The sequence below is a fragment of the Pristiophorus japonicus genome, chromosome 13, assembly GCF_044704955.1.
Source record: "Pristiophorus japonicus isolate sPriJap1 chromosome 13, sPriJap1.hap1, whole genome shotgun sequence".
Taxonomy (NCBI): Eukaryota; Metazoa; Chordata; class Chondrichthyes; family Pristiophoridae; genus Pristiophorus; species Pristiophorus japonicus.
Window position 1 is genome coordinate 35,187,317 of NC_091989.1, and position 20,755 is coordinate 35,208,071.

Consider the following 20,755-nt stretch of genomic DNA (forward strand, 5'->3'; position numbering starts at 1 on the left):
CGCTGTCCAAATGTTCTTTTGCTTCAATTCTGTCAATTAGTTGGTGTAGCTTATGGCCCTCCACTTTCATGCCAGATTTGTAGTATAATGTTTCTGATCATAACTTCATTTACAAAAAAATATCTTCATGCCGTAACCAATCTGAATTGGCTGCTGCATAATTGAATCCAGCTTTCTTCAACTTAAAAGGAAAAGATTAATATTTAAAAATAACATGGGTTGCTTTCTCTCTATTTTTAACTTATCAATGATAAAGAACTGACTATTGTATCATGATTTTTCATCTTGTAGGCAGTCAGAAGCCAGTGAATATAGCTCCATTGTACATGTGTTGGAGTAAAGATGTGGAGCTCAGCTTCTCACCACTGCAGTGGTGCAAGCAGGTGTCAGCAGTACTTTGAGCATGAGGAAAGAATAATTCACCTACTATTTACAGACTATGTTGAGGTGATATTTTGATTAGAACTAACTTCTCAAACTTGAAATATACCGATTTTATCAGTATTGTTCATGTTAAAAATAATACGTCCACGACAGTCTACACATCTTCTGTATTTTCTTCTAAATAAAGCATTGACATTTATTTTGATAGCAGCTGTTTGCTTCCTGTATTCCCAGAAGTTACTTGTCAAGATGTACTAGTAACCATGACAGAGTTCCACAGAGCATTGCTCCATACAAGGAGTATAAATAATCAGTAAGAAGAGATGGAATGTCACTTAAATTCAGTAAAACATTCTGGCTATCTTTTTATTCCTTCCGCCTGAATGGCTGTATTTTCTTTGATTCACTCTGCTGTATCCTAACTGCATTTTGCCACTTCCTAAAAAGATACAGCATAAATAATTAAGTGTCCCAATAACCAGCAACAATACTCACCAAAGACTCTTAATGGACTGAAGAGGAATTTTCTAAAAAATCTTGGAATCATAGAAATTTACAGCACAGAAGCAGGCCATTCGGCCCATCGTGTCCGTGCCAGCTGACAACGAGCTATTCAGCCTAATCCCACTTTCCATCTCTTGGTCCGTAGCCTTGTAGGTTATAGCACCTGGGGCTGGATTTTTTGCTTTTTGCGATTTTGCCCATTTCCGTGGCAAATCACAGCAAAAAAGATTTTTTAACGCCGGGTTAGCATTAGCGTCAGAGCGCGCAACTTTCGCCAAATGAAAGTTCACGACGAGCGTTAGCGCTAATTCTGGCGTTGCACCACACAATTTGTGCGCCGGAGCCGAAAGTTCCGGCCATAAAAAAAGTCGGCCGTTCTACGCATGCGCAAATTAATTTTTTTCTTTCTGCGCTTCTGGTCTGCTGTCTGATCGCAAACGCTAATGCAGGGCGCAGCCGCACGGATGCGGAGTACACCCGGGGCTGAATCAGCCATTTTATAATTCGATTTTGATCATGGAGGAGGAGGATAGCAGACAGTGTGCCAGGCGATTTAGCCAAGAGGCAAACAAAGCTCTAGCTGTGGAGCAGAGATGACCAGAATTATACTGGAGGGGTGGATCTAACCCCTGCCATCCATTTTCAATAGAATATGGAGGCAAATTGCTGAGGAGATCTCTACCTCAGACACTGTCGTTAGGAGTGCAACACAGTGCCGAAAAAAATTCAGTGATCTTTCGAGGGTCGTTAGAGTGAGTACAATTTTTATTGATACACTCCTTCATTACTTAAATTATAAATCTGACACACTATTTGTTTTCATGCTTTTGGTGCCGCTCACCACTTGGTGGGTAGTCTCATGCTGTTGCTGTGTCTCAGCACTCTGTGGGTTGCCTCCTAAAATGCATAACACATACGTAAGCTTAATTCGGCACACTTTTTGCCATGAATGATCTTTACACATTATTAAGATTGCTTTCTGAGATCTCATTAGATGTTTCTATACTTTGATGTCCTCCTGATGAACCATGTGCAATTTCCAAGGCCATTAAACTGAGGACTCTATTACATTCACACAGTATGATATAAGTGCTTTGGTGGCTATCTGTGTGTGCCACAAGAGCAGATGGACCCTCTGGTAACCATTCCCATTTTCAACTGACGAAGGGCCTTCAACCTGAATCATTAACTCTGTTTCTCTCTCCACAGATGTTGCCTGGTCCGCTGAGATTGCCAGCATTTTCTGTTTTTATTTTAGATTCCATCATCCGTAGTATTTTGCTTTTGTGTCGCATTTTCATCTTTGTAGACATAACTACCACGAGCAGTTGGAGACAGGCCGCGGTCCGCCTCAGATCCTGCCACTCACCGACCTTGAGGAGCAAGTGGCAGGTCTCATCGGCACCTCAGGTCGGGCAACTGCCACTGGGGGTGCTGACCCCGCTTGGATACTGAGGATAAGTCCTGCACACTCCCTGGGCTGGGTTGGGGCAATGTGATGCAGTGTCTGTGGACTGGGGTTGGGGAAATGTGATTCAGTGTCTCTGGATTAGATATAATGGAGTCGCGGCGGTCCTTCAAATGAACCTGTGCTATGTGACCTTCCTCATGTCACCCTGCCCCCTCCCCTGCTGATAACCACTCATCTGTTGCTTTCTACTTCCAGATGACCAGTCACAGGCACCGCATCCCTCAGATGAACCCTCCATGTCAGGCCATCATGTGGGGGAGGAGGAGGAAGAGGAAGAGGAGTTCACACATCAGCCGACGCCGGTGGGGGGGTGGGGGGGACGGTGGGGCAGATGCACTCTACACCTCTTTTTCTACTGGAAACATCTCGTCTGAGGATGATCTTACATTCCCGGGCTTTGAGACCTCCGAGGCTCCTGGGACTAGTGGCATGCAGCAACACAGTTTTGGGGTCGAATCCCATTTGCCATCTCTCTGGAGGGTGAGTCGGAAAAGTCGGTCTGCTGACAGCCAGGCAGACGCGGGACTGGATATGGTGGGACTTTCCAGGGAGAGCGTCCAGCTCACCCGTCAGCTCCTTGCTGTCCTGGGTAGGATTCCTGCGACCATAGAGAAACTCACTGCGACCATTATGGAGGTAGGATCGCAGAGTGTCGGTGTGAGCCGCGAAACCTGCGAGGGCACCAGTGCCCACACGAGGCTGGTGGCTTCCACCAGTGACACTGGAGTTGTGGCGGGAAGCCTTTCCGAATATGGTGCATCACAGGCACAAGTTCTGCTTCAGTTTGGGCAGGTGATGCAGTTCATAAACTCTTCTGCCATACTCTCTGTGTGACACCCAGACCCACACCACTTGTGACTGGCGACGCCGATCAAGAGGCTCGCCAGTCAGAAGTCGGGCCTTCCATATCACGAGCTGATCCAATGTGTCCGCAGACGGCGTCTCCAATGTCTCTCCCCACAACACAGCTGCGCTCTGGCAGCCTGCTGCACAAACACTTGGTGCCACTTTGGGTAGGAGCATCAGGCGAGGAAGGGGGCTAAGGGTAGCGGGGGGGCGGATGGTGGAGCTAGTAGTAAAAGACAATGGGGTAGGGGTTGCTGCATTATGTTGTGCATTCTGTTCGTTATAATGTTGTTTTGTTGTTGTTTTTGTTTAATCACAGTGCTGGATGCAGATAATTTACATTATTTTATTAAAGTTTTCAAAGTTTGCAAATTATGTTAACAAAGTTATAAAAGTTTACAATGTTTGATATATTCTTTTGCTCACCTTAACCATTCCTGTGTAGTGTCTCATTTGCAGAATAAGAGGTTGAATAGTCAACATAGTGGGATAGAGTGGCCAGGCAACGCTCAAACCTGCCGCTCACTCTTCAAGCAAAGCATTGACTTATGAACTGCTGATGTAAGGCTTTTGCAGCGGCAAAATTCCCACGATGCCTCTCCTGTGGTTGTGGTGGGGGTGGTGGTGGTGGTGGCATGGGTTTTTCGCCAGGCTACTCTTCCTCGTCTTCCGCCTCCTCCTCCTCCCCCCTCTCTCCTGAGCTGATCCTGCAATCCCTATTGGCAAATCCTGTCCCCTCATGATGGCTAAGTTGTGTAGCATGCAGCACACCACAATGAACTCAGAGACCTGCTGAGGGGAGTATTGCAGGCAGCCTCCAGAGTGGTCCGGGCATTGGAAGCGCTGCTTGAGCACTCCAATTGTCTGTTCGACGATGTTGCGTATGGCTGCATGGTTCTCATTATAGCGATGCTCGGCTTCTGTCTGAGGGTTCCGGAGAGGGGTCATGAGCTAGGTGGCAAAGCCGTAACCTTTGTCCCCCAGCATCCAGCTCTGGCCTTGTGGTTGACGCTGGAACATGCCTGAAACAGTGCTCTCATGCAAGATGAAAGCATCATTGATGGTCCCTGGATATTGGGCATTGACTGCCATGATGCGCTGAGTATGGTCGCACACGATCTGGACATTCAGAGAGTGGAATCCCTGTCGGTTTCGATAAACCTCTGGATTGTGTATGGATGATTGCAGGGCGATGTTCGTACAGTCAAGAGCACCCTGAACCTTGGGGAAGCCAGCAAATCGTCCAAAACTTACAGCCCTCTCATTCTGGGTCTCCTTGGTCATTGGGAAGTTTATGAAATCCGTCCTGCGTGCGTACAGTGCAGCAGTCACCTGGTGAATGCAGCGATGTGTAGCATACTGCAAGATGGAGCATAAGTCCCCCTGAAAGGAGCCGGAGGCATAGAAAGCAAGTGCCGCAGTCACCTTCATCTCGACGGACCTGTTGCTGCTGGTAGGCTGTAGGTCTGCCTGTACGAGTTGGCATATCTCTATGACCACCTCTTTTTGAAAGTGCAGCCTTCTAATGCACTGTGCCTCAGAGAGCTGCAGGTATGAGCAATGTTCCCTGTAAACCCATGGGGGGATAAGGCCTCCTCCCGATACGTCTGCGACCTCTTCGATTAAATTGAAAATGATCATCAATAAGCCTTCTTCCAGCTCGATGCTGTATAAATATAGCAGCCAGCAATAATGGCTGACATAGTATAGCCGCCATCTTTTAATGTCCTTAAATGTCCTTTAAAACAAATTATAAACTCACATAAACTTCACAGTTGAAAGTATGCAGTAAAACACAGCTTTCTTCTCCCAATGCTTTTAATCACAAAGAACTCCCGACTTTCTCCTCCATTTTTCAGGATAGTGCCATTAGCGCCTGGTGCGCCCTGAATGTGACTGCTTTTTGCTGGCGGGTTCCCAGGCAGATGGTAAATCGGGCGGTATGTTTAAAAGCTAGCGCAGCGTTGCACACCGATTTATGTCATCCAAATGATGAAAACGTCGGGCGGGCGCGAAGTTTTAGCGTCGCAGCAAAACCGTTGCCGAAAGTTCCGCCTGGGTGCAAAATCTTGTGCGCCTCATTTCACACCAAAAAAAATTGTTTTTACGCCCCGCCCAGGTGCTAAACGGGGCAAAAGCAAACCGAAAATCCAGCCCATCAAGTGCATATCCAAGTACTTTTTAAATGCTATGAGGTTTCTGCTTCAACCACCCTTACAGGCAGTGAGTTCCAGACCTCCAGCACCCGCTGATTGAAAAGATTTCTCCTCAAATCCTACCACTTAATTTAAATCTATGCCTCCTTGTTATGGACCCCGCTACTAAGGGGAATAAGTCCTTCCTAGCCACTCTGTCTAGGCCCCTCATAATTTTATACACCTCAGTTAGGTTTCCCCTCAGCCTCCTCTGTTCCAGAGAAAACAACCCCAGCCTATCCAATCTTTCCTCATAGCTAACATTCTCCAGTCCAGGCAACATCCTCGTAAATCTCCTCTGTACTATCTTTAGTGCAATCACAGCTTTCCTGTAATTTGGTGACCAGAACTGCACGCAGTACTCTAGCTGTGGTCTAACTCGTGTTTTATGCAGTTCAAGCATAACCTCCCTGCTCTTGTATTCTACGCCTCAGCAAATAGAGGCAAATATCCCACATGCCTTCTTAACCACCTGATCTGCCCGTCCTGCTAACTTCAGGGATCTGTGGACATGCACTCCAAGGTTCCTTTGTTCCTCTACACTTCTCAGTATCCTACCATTTATTGTGTATTCCCTTTCCTTGTTAGCCCTCCCCAAATGCATTACCTCACACTTCTCTGGATGAAATTCTATTTGCCACTGTTCTACCCACCTGACCAGTTGATTGATCTCTTCCTGCAGTCCACAGCTTTCTTGTTCATTATCAACCACACAGCTGATTTTAGTATCATCTGCAAACTTCTTAATCATACCCGCTATTTTCAAGTCCAATTCATTGATACATACCGCAAAAAGCAAGGCACCTAGTATGGAACCCTGCAGAACCCCACTGGAAACAGCTTTCCAGTCACAAAAGCACCCTTTCTGGCGGCCTTGAATTTTGGCCCCCTTCTCTCTATCTACTCTGTCTAGACCCCTCATGATTTTGAACATCACTATCAAATCTCCTCTCAATCTTCTCTAAGGAGAACAACCCCAGCTTCTCTAGTCTTTCCACATAACTGAAGTTCCTCATCCCTGGAATAATTCTGAAATTTTTTCTGCACCCTCTCTAAGGCCTTCATATCCTTCCTAGAATTGGACACAATGCTCCAGTTGAGCCCAAACAGTGTTTTATACAGGTCCTCCACCGCAGCCAGAAATAGATCCAGCTCTCGCTTGAAGGAATTCAGCGAATCAGCGTCCATCGCACGAGAAGGCAGCCTATTCCAAAATTTCCACTATTCTCTGAGAAAAGAACCACCTCCTGACATCTAACCTAGATCTGGCCTTATACAACTTAAAGTTGTGACCCCTGGTCCTCCATAACCTATTTAATTGGAACAAATTTTAAACTGGAACACAATCTATTCCCTTCATTTTTTATAAACCTCTATCAGATCACCTCTAAGTCTATGCTTTTCTAAAGTTTAAAGTTCCAACTCTTTTAGCCTGTCTTGATAACTAAGATGCTTTAAACTGGGAATTAGTCTTATGGCCCTCCTCTGCACTCTTTCCAAAGCCTCAATATGTGTTTTATACAGGTTCTCTGCCCCAGCCAGAAATAGGACCATTATGAGAAATGATATTTGTTCAGAAGATCAAGATGTAGAAGAAGTTTGGGTGGCGATAGGAAATAATAAGGGAAAGAAGTCACTGGTGGGAGTGGTGTACAGGCTCCCAAACAGTAGCCACACTGTAGGACAGAGTATAAATCAAGAAATAATGGAGACTTGTAAGAAAGGTACGGCAATAATCATGGGCGAGTTTAATCTTAATATAGATTGGACAAATCAAATTGGCAAAGGTAGCCTTGAGGAAGAGTTCATAGAGTGTATGCAGGATGGTTTCTTAGAACAATATGTTGTGGAACCAACCAGGGAGCAGACTATTTTAAATCTGGTAATGTGTAATGAGTCTGGATTAATTAATGATCTTGTAGTGATGGAACCTCTTGGGAAGAGTAAACATAGCATGGTAGAATTTCAAATTCAGTTTGAGGGTGAGAAAGCTAGGTTTCAAATTAGTGTCCTGAACTTAAATAAAGGTAATTACAAAGGTTTGAAGGCAGAGTTGGTTAAAGTGGACTGGGAAAATATATTAAAGGGTAAGACTGTAGAAAAGCAGTGGCAAACATTTAAGGAAATATTTCATAACTCTCAGCAAATATATATTCCAGTGAGAAATAAAGATGCGTAGAGAAGGAAGAACCATCCCTGGCTAACTAAGGAAGTAAAGGATGGTATCAAATTGAAAACAAAGGCATACAATGTTGCGAAGAACAGTAGAAGGCCAGAGGATTGGGAAATATTTAGAAACCAGCAAAGAACGACTAAAAAAATGATAAAGACAGAGAAGATAGCATATGAGAGTAAAATGGCAAGAAATATAGAAACAGACAGTAAGAGCTTCTACAGGTATATAAAAAGGAAGCGAGTAGCTAAAGTAAACGTTGGTCCCTTAGAGGATGAGACTGGACCTGATGGCTTGCATCTTAGGATCTTAAAAGAAGTGGCTGCAGAGATAGTGAATGCATTGGTAGTAATCTACCAAAATTCCCTGGATTCTGGAGAGGTCCCAGCGGACTGAAAAACCACAAATGTACCGCCCCTATTTAAGAAAGGAGGGAGACAGAAAGCAGGAAACTATAGACCAGTTAGCCTAACAACTGTCATTGGGAAAATGCTGGAGTTCATTATTAAGGAAGTAGAAACAGGACATTTAGAAAATCATAATGCAGTCAAGCAGAGTCAGTATGGTTTTATGAAAGGAAAATTATGTTTGACAAATTTTCTGGAGTTTTTGAGGATGTAATGAGCAGGGTGGATAAGGGGGAACCAGTAGATATCATGTATTTGGATTTCCAGAAAGCATTTGATAAGGTGCCACATAAAAGGTACTGCACAAGATAAGAGCTCACAGGGTTGGGGGTAATATATTAGCGTGGATAGAGGTTTGGCTAACTAACCCAAAACAGAGAGTTGGGATAAATGGGTCATTTGACAGGGTAGATGCAGAGAGGATGTTTCCCCTCATGGGGGAATCTAGAACTAGGGGGCGTTGTTTCAGAATAAAGGGTCGACCATTTAAAACAGAAATGAGGAGGAATTTCTTCTCAGAGGGACGTGAATCTTTGGAATTCTCTAACCCAGGGAGCTGTGGAGGCTGGGTCTTTGAATATATTTAAGGTGGAGACAGACAGAATTTTTAATGATACAGGAGTCCAGGATTATGGGGAGCGGGCGGGGAAGCGGAGTTGAGGCTAGGATCAGATCGGCCATGATCTTATTGAATGGCAGAGCAGACTCGAGGGGCCAAATGGCCTACTTCAGCTCCTGTTCTTATGTAATATCACCCACCATGTGAGAAGACCAAAAACTGGACACTGTATTCCAAGTGCGGTTGAACCAAGGTCTTGTGCAAGGGGAAAATAGTATGCCTCATTGAAGAAGAGAATACTGAGGGACTTCCTGGAGTAGCCTATGAACAACCTCCAGACAGGTTCCCAATGCTTTAAATGGACCTTGGGAGATGGGATGGAATAGCCACCTGCCTCACTTTCCCTTGACCAGAATTTGAGCCATAGTGTGCAACACCAGCTCTGATCAAGGTTCCGCCACATATTGCAGAGTTCTTACCCCACTGGGGGTGAGCAGCCCACTTTGCACCCTTATTTCCCAACAAAGCTTTGGGTATTTAATTTTTAGTTCTCTCCAGTCTCCATGCGTGCTGAGATTTCTAATGATTGGATTATCAGTTCTCTTCCATTGTTAATAAATAATTTACTGTATGTCTGTAGCGGTCTGCATTCTTTTTAACCCTTAACCTGAAGTCAAAGAATACAAGCAGGTATGAGGAATGAGCATGGAAAAGGGATTAGCATAATTAGTTCCAATTGAAAAGCTAACACATGCACAGGTAGAATAGAAGAAATGGCTTCTTTTTATACTGTAATTTCTTCGCTCAGAGAATGAGCAGCCAACTGTCTCCCAAACTTTTAACAATGCAGCTGCTGAAATAGCTGCATAAAGATTCTGATACTCATCCAGTAACAACCTCAGGTGAATTCTTTATTTTTAAACAGTGTTTCCAATTAAAAAAACACATGCAAGGCAAAAAGTGACTTTCAATGACCATGCATTTATCAAAACTAGTAATATTTTACAAGAATTGATTTTTCCAGATATTACTAGTCACTGACCTGCTTCATTACTCTCTGGTATGAACAGGCTTTCTCTTTAATAAGGAGGTTAGCCAGATTTCTCCCACGCCACCACCATCTCCCCCAAGCCAGTTCAAGGTTCTGCTCATTTTGGGCTGGATTTCCTGGGGAAAGTGATTTGGGGGCGGGCTCCAATGTGGGCGGGCTGACTTTAACGAGAGGGCCTGATTGGCATTTGAAGCCTCTGTTTCCTGCCCACAGCCAGCCGGTTGGAGAGGCTGGCTGTCTCGGGCAGGTAGGTCTGTGGCACTCGGCCGCACAGAGGTGGGAGGGAGGGTTTCTTACCTGCTGGAAAGGTACTTACCTCCTGGATGCAGCAGTCCTCGCCTTGTTGTAACTGACAGTTTTACGAAGTGTGTAAAACCCGACCAGATAGAGTTAAAAACAAAATGGTGATTAAAGAAGAGGCTTCCAGCCTCATTGTAATATTTAAATTGATGCTTCATCTGCTGGCAGCGGGTTGGCTGCCCGCTCCCGTCCCGCCTCCGTTAAAACTGGATGTTGGGCAGGTTGGAGATGGGTTCAGGTCGGGATTCTGATTTGCAAAGGACAGACAGCACAGAATCAGGTCTTTTGGCCCAACCAGTTTATGCTCCACTTCAGCCTCCTCCCTTTCCACATCTAAATTATCAGCATAACCCTCTATTCCCTTCTCCCTCATATGCTTATCTAACCACCCCTTAAGTGCATCTATACTATTCGCTTCACCCACTCCCTGAGGTAGCGAATTTCACATTCTCACCATTCTCTGGGTAAAGATGTTTCTTCTAAATTCTCTATTTGATTTCTTGGTGACTATATTGATGGCCTCTAGTTTTTCTCTTCCCCACAAGTGGAAACACTCTCTCTGTATCTACTCTATCAAAACCTTTCATGATTTTAAAGACCTCTATTAGGTCATCCCACAGCATTCTATTTCCAAGAGAAAAGAGACCCAGCCTGTTCATCCTTTCCTGATAGGTGCACTCAAGCATTTCTGATATCATCCTTGTAAATCTTCTCTGCACCCTCTCCAGTGCCTCTATATCCTTTTTATAATATGGCGACCAGAATTGCACACAGTACTCCAAATGTGGTCAAACCAAGGTTAGATACAAGTTTAGCATAACTTCACTACTTTTCAATTCTATCCCTCTAGAAAGAAACCCTTGTGCTTGGTTTGCTTTTTTTATGAGCTTGTTAACCTGTGTTGATACTTTTAGTAATTTGTGTATTTGTACTTCTAGATCCCTTTGCTCCTCTATGCTATTTAGATTCTTATTTTCCAAGTAATATGTGGCCTCCCTTTCTTTTTACCAAAATGTAATACCTCAATTTATCTGTGTTGAATTTCTTTTGCCAATCATATGCCCATTCTGCACATTTATTAATGTCTTCTTGTAATTTGTTGCAGTTCTCCTCGGTATTGGTTATCCCCCCCCCCAAATTTCATGTCCTCTGCAAATTTAGAAATTGTGTTTTTGATTCCAAAGTCTAAATCGTGAATATAAATTGTGAACAACAGTGGTCCCAGCACTGAACCTCATGGAACACCACTTCCCACCTTCTGCCACTCTGAATAGCTACCCTTTACCCCTACTCTCTGCTTTCTGTCTTATAGCCAACTAGCTATCCATTCTGATACTTGTCCCCTGTCTCTACATTCCCTGACGTTATTCATTAGTCTATTATATGGTACTTTTTTGAAGGCCTTTTGAAAATCTAGATAAATTACATCTACTGCATTACTCTTGTCTACTCTCTGTTACCTCTTCAAAAAATTCCATGAGGTTGGTCAAGTATAGACTTTCCCTTTTGAAATCCATGCTGACTATTTATCATTATATTTTTTGTTTCGAAATGTTCTTCTAGTTTCTCCTTTAGTAGGGATTCCATTCTTTTTCCTACCACCGATGTTAGGCTGACTGGTCTATAATTTCCTGGACATGTTCTTTTCCCCTTCTTAAGTATAGGTATTACATTAGCTATCCACCAGGCCTCTGGCACTACATCTTTTTCTAAAGAATTACTAAATATGTGCAGTAATGCCTCTGCTATCTCTTCTCTAGATTCTTGTAAAATGCGTGGATGTAATCCTCTTTGAGTTTCATTAGTTTATTTAATATATCTCCTCATTTTATTTTAAATGCAATTAATTCATTAATAATCTCATCATTCGATGTCATCTTCATCTGCTCTATCTTTCTGGTAAATATTGAAGCAAAGTAATTATTTCATATCTCTGCCATCTCTCCATCCCCTAGTGGCCCTATTCCCATCCCGACCTTCGATTTTTTTATTTATATGCCTGTAAAAAATTTGACTATTTTGTTTTATGTTCCTTGATAATTTAATTTCATAGTTCCGCTTTGCCTTCCGAATTGTTTTTTTGACTTCTCTCCTAATCCCTTCATATTCCTCCTTGTCATGTTCTCCCCTGCTGTCCATGTACTTAATGTATGCCTCTTTCCTTACCCTCAATTTTCCCTTATGGCTTTGTTTATCCACGGTGTCGCATTAGTGTTTAGTTTGTTCTTGTTTATTAGTTGAATATATTTTTCCTGGACTCTGTTTAACACTGTTTTAAATATTTCCCATTGCTGTTATACATTGTTTTTTTTGCCAATATTGTTGTCCATTTCATTTTCCCAAGTTCTATTCTCAGCCCCTCAAAATTAGCTTTTCTCCAATCGACCACCCTGGTCTTTGTCATACCTATGTCCTCCTCAATTATTATCTTAAAGTGTATTATATTATGGTCATTATTTCCTAGATGTTCCTCTACTTTTACTTTTCTTATCTGCTCTGGTTCATTCCCCATTACTAGATCCAATAGTGAATCCTCCCTTGTTGGGTTAGAAAGGAGTCCTGTACACATTGTAGGAACTCCATTCCCTTATCCCCTTTACCGACGTCGTCTGTCCAATTAATATCTGGGTAGTTGAAATTCCCCCATGATTATTATTCTATGTTTTTTACTAATTTCCTTAATTTGGTTGCATATTTCTTTCTCCACCTCCCTTCCACTATTAGGTGGTCTGTAGACTATCCCTATTAGCATGATTACTCCTTTATTATCTTTTATCTCTATTCACATGGATTCTATTTCTGTCTTGCTGATGCTGCGTCACTTTTTTCTACTGGCATTATGTTATCCATAATAAGTACAGCTATTCCTTTCCCCCTCTCTATCTTTTTTAAATATATTATAGCCTACAATGTTTAATTCCCAGTCCTGATTTTTCTGTAGCCATGTTTCACGAATCCTTATGTCTGGTTCTTTGCAATGCAGATTAACAATTTATCGATTCCCACACTCCAAACCCACCCATTTTTTAAGGTAAAAATTCCCCCCCTTTTTTCCATGTGATGCCATATTTTTGTACAGATTTAAAACATTGCTTCTCTGTTTCAGACATCTTGTGCAGATCATTGTGAAGTGGAAATTCTGGATTAGAATAAGCTCCAAGTAGAATTAGAAATCTTGATTCAGATTGAATGATTTGAATAAAATTGGAAAAGGGATCTAATTTTATTTAATTAATCTATTTAATAGATAGCAGACACAGTTTCACTTACTATCTACCCTTTATTTTAGCAATTTGTCATTGACTGGCTTCATTCAAGCATAAGAAGCCTTCATTAGAAAAACCAAGGGCTACTTGTATTCTGTGTTGTGTATCTGTAAAGCATGCACTCTCATATTCCGCCACCAGGGAGCGCATCCCCTGAAGTCGCAAGGGATCCCAGCATCTCTTCGGAGCACTGTATATAAGTCGGCCCCTGAGGCCTGTTACTCACTCTGGAGTGTCTTAATAAAGACTGAGTTCACTGTTACTTTAACCTCCCTCAGCTGTGTTAGGAACACAATAACTGGCGACGAGTATACGAATCCAACACAAAGATGCAGCAAACTGTGGGCATCCTGGAGAAGTTCTCGGAAGGTGAGGACTGGGAAGCCTATGTCAAACGGCTAGACCAGTACTTTGTAGCCAACGAGCTGGATGGAGAAGGAAGTGCTGCAAAAAGGAGAGCGGTCCTCCTCACGCTCTGCAACCAACCTACAGCCTCATGAAGAAACTTCTGGCTCAGGTGAAACCCACATATAAGTCGTATGAGGAGCTGTGTACACTGGTTCGGGAGCATCTTAACCGGAGGGGGAGAGTGCTGATGGCGAGGTATCGGTTCTACATGTGCCAGCGATCTGAAGATCAGGAAGTGGTGAGCTACGTTGCCGAGCTAAGGCGACTTGCAGGACAATGTGAGTTTGATGGCTACCTGGAGCAGATGCTCAGAGACTTTTTTGTACCGGGCATTGGCCACGAGACCATCCTACGAAAACTTTTGACTGTAGAGACACCGACCCTCAGTAAGGCCATTGCGATAGCACAGGCGTTTATGTCCACCAGTGATAACACCAAACAAATCTCTCAGCACACAAGTGCTAGCAATGTTCATAAATTAACTGGAACTGTGTTTGCGAGCAGAAATGTACAGGGGAGAAACGACGAGTCTGCAACTGCCAGCAGGCCTCAGGTAACCCAGATGACTCAGAGTCCCCAACAAAGGATGAATGCAAGGCAATTCACACCTTGTGGGTTGTGGAAGCTTCCATTCAGCCTATTCATGCCGTTTCAAAGGATATGTTTGCAAGAGCTGTGGAATAATAGGGCACCTCCAACGAGCTTGCAGATGAGCTGCAAGCTCTGCAAGACCTGCTAACCACCACGTGGCAGAGGAAGATCGGTCCATGGTGGATCAAAGCAATTTTGAGCCTCAGAGAGAGGAGGCAGATGCTGAAGTACATGGGGTGCACACATTTTTGACGAAATGTCCACCTATAATGCTAAATGTCAAATTGAATGGCTTACCTGTAGCCATTGAACTAGACACTGGCGCTAGCCAATCCATCATGAGTAAAAAGATGTTTGAGAGACTGTGGTGCAACAAGGCACTCAGACCAGCCCTGAGCCCCATCCGCACGAAACTGAGAACGTACACCAAAGAGCTCATCACTGTCCTGGGCAGCGCCATGGTCAAGGTCACCTACGAGGGCACGGTGCACGAACTGCCACTTTGGATTGTCCCGGGCGATGGCCCCGCACTGCTTGGAAGGAGCTATTTGGGCAAGATCCGCTGGAAATGGGATGACATCAGAGCGCTATCACATGTCGATGAGGCCTCATGTACCCAGGTTCTTAACTGATTCCCTTCCCTTTTTGAGCCAGGCATTGGAAACTTTTCTGGGGCGAAGGTGCGGATCCACTTGGTCCCAGAGGCACGACCCATTCACCACAAGGCGCGAGCGGTACCTCACATGATGAGGGAGAGAGTGGAAATCGAGCTGGACAGGCTGCAACGCGAGGGCATCATCTCCCCAGTGGAATTCAGCGAGTGGGCCAGCCCGATTGTTCCAGTACTCAAAAGTGATGGCACAGTCAGGATTTGCGGCGATTATAAAGTAACTATTAATCGTTTCTCGCTACAGGACCAATACCCGCTACCAAAGGCAGACGACCTATTTGCGATGCTGGTAGGAGGCAAGACGTTCACCAAGCTCGACCTGACTTCGGCCTACATGACGCAGGAGCTGGAGGAGTCTTCGAAGGGCCTCACATGCATCAACACGCACAAGGGACTGTTCATCTACAACAGATGCCCGTTTGGAATTCGGTCGGCTGCAGCGATCTTCCAGAGAAACATGGAGAGCCAATTCACGTCGGTACCACGCACAGTGGTTTTTCAGGATGACATATTGGTCATGGGTCGGGACACCGTCGAGCACCTACAAAACCTGGAGGAGGTCCTCCAGTGACTGGATCGCGTAGGGCTGCGGCTGAAGAAGTCGAAATGCGTCTTCATGGCAACAGAAGTGGAGCTTTAGGGGAGAAAGATCGCGGCGGACGGCATTCGGCCCACAGACGCCAATATAGAGGCTCTCAGGAACGCGCCCAGGCCACAGAGCGTCACGGAGCTGCGGTCGTTCCTGGGACTCCTCAACTATTTTGGTAACTTCCTACCGGGGTTAAGCACCCTCTTAGAGCCCCTACATGAGTTATTGCGTAAAGGTGAGAACTGGGTATGGGGGAAAAAAACAAGAAATTGCTTTTGAGAAAGCCAGAAACATTTTATGCTCCAACAAGCTGGTTGTATTGTATAACCCGTGTAAAAGACTCGTGCTAGCATGTGATGCGTCGTTGCACGGAGTCAGGTGTGTATTACAACAAGCTAACGTTGCGGAGAAGTTGCAACCTGTCGCCTATGCCTCCAGGAGCTTGTCTAAGGCCGAGAGGGCCTACAGCATGATTGAGAAAGAGGCATTAGCGTGTGTGTTCGGGGTAAAGAAAATGCATCAGTACCTGTTTGGCCTCAAATTTGAGCTGGAAACCGATCACAAGCCCCTCATACCCCTGTTCGCTGAAAACAAGGGGATAAATACTAATGCCTCAGCCCGCATACAAAGGTGGGCACTCGCGCTATCAGCGTATAACTATACCATCCGCCACAGGCCAGGCACCGAGAACTGTGTGGATGCTCTCAGTCGGCTACCATTGCCCACCACGGGGGTGGAAATGGCGCAGCCTGCAAACTTGTTGATGGTGGCACAGCCTGCAGACTTGTAGATGGTCATGGAAGCATTTGAAAATTATAAATCATATTTAACTAATTTACTGGAATTCTTTGTAGGATATAATGAGCATGGTGGATAGAGGTGTACCGATGGATGTGGTGTATTTAGATTTCCAAAAGGCATTCGATAACATACCTGTCACGGCCCGCCAGATTAGGACTTGGACCAGCCAAGATCCTCTGCTGTCCCGAGTAAAAAACTGTGTACTGCATGGGAGCTGGGCCAGCATCCCCGTTGAAATGCAAGAGCTAATGAAGCTGTACCAGCGGCGAAAGGACGAGCTGTCCATTCAGGCAGACTGCCTGTTGAGGGGTAACCGCATAGTGCTACCCAAAAAAGGGCAGGGAGATGTTCATGTTGGATCTCCACAGCACACACCCGGGTATAGTAATGATGAAAGCAATAGCCAGATCCCACGTGTGGTGGCCCGGTATTGACTCTGACTTCGCGCCCTGTGTACGGCAATGCCGCGTGTGTGCTCAGTTGAGCAACGCGCCCAGAGAGGCACCACTAAGTTTGTGATCCTGGCCCTCCAGACCATGGTCGAGGATCCATGTCGACTATGCGGGCCCGTTTCTCAGTAAAATGTTCATGTTGGTGGTGAATGCTTTTTCAAAATGGATTGAATGTGAAATAATGTCGGGAAGCACCGCCACCGCCACCATTGAAAGCCTGAGGGCCATGTTTGCCACCCACGGCCTGCCTGACATACTGGTCAGTGACAACGGGCCATGTTTCACCAGTGACGAATTTAAAGAATTAATGACCCGCAACGGGATCAAACATGTCACCTCGGCCCCGTTTAAACCAGCCTCCAATGGGTAGGCAGAGCGGGCAGTACAAACAATCAAACAAAACCTTAAACGAGTCACAGAAGGCTCACTCCAAACCCGCCTGTCCTGAGTAGTGCTCAGCTACTGCACGAGACTCCACTCGCTCACAGGGGTGCCCCCAGCTGAGCTACTCATGAAAAGGACACTTAAAACCAGACTCTCGCTGGTCTACCCCAACCTACATGATCAGGTAGAGAGCAGGCGGCAGCAACAAAATGTAAACGATGGTTGCGCCACTGTGTCACGGGAAATTGATCTGAATGACCCTGTGTATGTGCTAAACTATGGACATGTTCCCAAGTGGATCGTGAGCACGTTGATAGCTAAAGAAGGGAGTAAGGTGTTTGTAGTCAAACTAGACAATGGACAAATTTGCAGAAAGCACCTGGACCAAACGAGGCTGCAGTTCACAGACTGCCCTGAACAACCCACAGCAGACACCATCTTTTTCGAGCCCACACGCACACCCAAAGGATCAACGACACCACGCCGGACCAGGATATCAAACCCATCACGCCCAACAGCCGAGCAAGGCCAGGCTCACCCAGCAGCCCTGCAGGGCCAACAACACGCCAGCCCAGCGAGGGCACAACCAACACACCAGAATAGACATTTGTACCGAGGCGGTCCACCAGGGAAAGAAAGGCTCCCGACCACTTCACCTTGTAAATAGTTTTAACTTTGACTGCGGGGGGGGGGGGCGGGGGGAGAGTGATGTGTATCTGTAAAGCATGCACTCCCATATTCCACCACCAGGGAGCGCATCCCCTGAAGTCCCAAGGGATCCCAGCATCCCTTGGGAGCACTGTTTATAAGCCGGCCCCTACCTCCTGTTCCTCACTCTGGTGTGTCTTAATAAAGACTGAGGTCACTGTTACATTAATCTCCCTGTGTGCAGTCTCAGCTGTGTTAGGAACACAATATTCTGCATCAGTATTTCTGGCAGTAAATACTCCGTGATCTACTAATAGCGTGTTGCAGGAATTGTTTGACTTCTGGTACATTGTTTCCTCAGTGGCGGGTTCTCAACCATTCTGGTTTCATAGCCCAGACATTTTACTTGGCATTTTGCAAATGGAATAATTTATCTCTTGTTGACATTTGTAAGTGAGACACTTTTGCACATTAATTAATGACACAAACTGCAGTAATGAAATACTGTAATACAGCAATGGTTGGCTTTGCTAATCATTGCCTGGATTTGGGTTAATGTAATTGGTTGTTCTCAAGCTCCTTATTGTAAATTGGCAGTAATTCCTATTTCACCATTGTGATTCAAATGGTTTAGTTGAAGGTGCAAAGAAGAGATAACAGTCAGTCCTATGTAAGGATATTATATGTGAGTTTGGGGTCCAGAAGAGGCGTCGGTCCAGGGGCAGCACGGGCCAGCCCACACTGTGATATGTGTGCACACTAGGTTCATGAAGTAGAGCTGGTCTCCAGTCGTCTTGGTTAATCCTTGCACTGGACCAAGACCTAGTTCTGTCAAGCTCGTGTGGTGGCTGGTGTGCAATGTTAAAAAAATCCTCGCACAGGCACCTTCCACCCTTTAGGATGTAGTTTGGGACCTGGAATATTAGGTCCTTCATTGAAACACCTGTGAACTCATCCCTTTTTGGCGTGGAAGCAAGTCATCCTCGATATGAGGGGCCGCCTATGATGATGATATAAGTGGCCAGTTTTACAAATATATTTTTTTAACAGTGAATGGTTTATTTTCTGTAATTGTTTTTTACAGTTAATATTCTGATGATAGATTATTAAAACTTGTCATGCTTATTGCCATGTTTGAGATCTTTGCCTCGTTGGCTTAGAAAGGATTTGATCCACAATGGGTTAGCTTCCAACAACACACAAGCCATGTAGGATGTTGATTAGGTCCATTAGTTACCATGTCTGTTTGAGACAATACAGAGGATCATTAGCACATTTCAGAGATATTTGCACCTATGACATTAGATTAGTTTCATTCACTCAATACAATAGGGGCACAGATAGTCAGATAAGATGGTTGCCACATCGTCATCATAGGCTGTCCCTTGAAATTGAGGAGGACTTGCTTCCACTCTAAAAGTGAGTTCTCAGGTGACTCTACAGCCTAATATGGGAATTACAGTCTCTGTCACAGGTGGGACAGACAGTGGTTGAGGGAAGGGGTGGGTGAGGAGTCTGGTTTGCTGCACGCTCCTTCCGTTGTCTGCGCTTGATTTCTGCATGCTCTCGGCAACGAGACTCGAGGTGCTCAATGCCCTCTTGGATGCTCTTTCTCCATTTAGGGCGGTCTTGGGCCAGGGATTCCCAGGTGCCGGTGGAGATGTTGCACTTTATCAAGGAGGCTTTGAGGGTGTCCTTGAAATGTTTCCTCTGCCCACCTGGGGCTTGCTTGTCGTGCAGGAGCTCTGAGTAGAGCGCTTGCTTTGGGAATCTCATGTCGAGCATGCGGATGATGTGGTCCGCCCAACGCAGCTGGTCGAGTGTGGTCAGTGCTTCGATGCTGGGGTTGTTGGCCTGAGCGAGAACACTGATGTTGGTGCGACTATCCTCCCAGTGGATTTGCAGGATCTTGCAGAAGCAGCGCTGATGGTACTTCTCCCGTACTTTGAGGTGTCTACTGTATATGGTCCACGTCTCTGAGCCTTATAGGAGGACGGGTATCACTACTGCCCTGTAGACCATAAGCTTGGTGCCAGATTTGAGGTCCTGGTCTTCAAACACTTTCTTCCTCAGGCAACCGAAGGCTGCGCTGACACACTGGAGATGGTGTTGGACCTTGTCTTCGATGTCCTTGCTGATAATAGACTCCTGAGGTATGGAAAATGGTCCACGTTGTCCAAGGCCGAGCCATGGATTTTGATGACCGGTGGGCAATGCTGTGTGTGGCGGTGTAAGGTTGGTGGAGGGCCTTTGTCTTATGGATGTTTAGTGTAAGGCTCATGCTTTCGTACGCCTCAGTGAAGATGTTGACGATGGCTTGGAGTTCGGCCTCTGAATGTGCACAGACGTAAGCATCGTCTGCATACTGTAGTTCGATGACAGAGAATGGGATGAACTTAGATCTAGCCTGGAGGCAACAAAGGTTGTTCAGGGTCCCATTGGTTCTATAGTTTAGTTCCACTCCAACGGGGAGCTTGTTGAGAGTGAGATGGAGCATTGCAGCAAGGAAGATCGAGAAGCGGGTTGGCGTGATGACGCAGCCCTGCTTGACTCCAGCCCGGATGTGGATTGGGTCTGTGGTGGATCCGTTGGTGAGGATCATGGCTTGCATGTCGTTGTGGAGCAGGCGGAGGATGGTGACAAACTTCTGGGGGCAGCTGAAACGGAGGAGGACACTCCATAGTCCCTCACGGTTGACAGTGTCAAAGGCCTTTGTGAGGTCAAAGGCCATGTACAAGGGTTGGTGCTGTTCCCTGCATTTCTCTTGCAGTTGTCGCACAGTGAAAATCGTGGTACCTACACCAACTGGGGGAAGTTGAGGTGGACGTTTTGATTGGCAAATTGAGAGAGCTGGAGAAAGGACAGAAGTTAGGCTTTGGCCTCCTAGTTTTTACAAAGAAATAGACAGTCTTTAGCGAGTTTGATGCAATGAAGTAGAGATGTGTCTTTCCAGCCAAAGGAAGTCTGTTAGAGACTTCAGGTTGAGGTATGAATGTGTGCAGTTTATAATAGGAAAGGTTAGTCCTGGCTACCTTTAAAGGATTGTTGGTATGTGA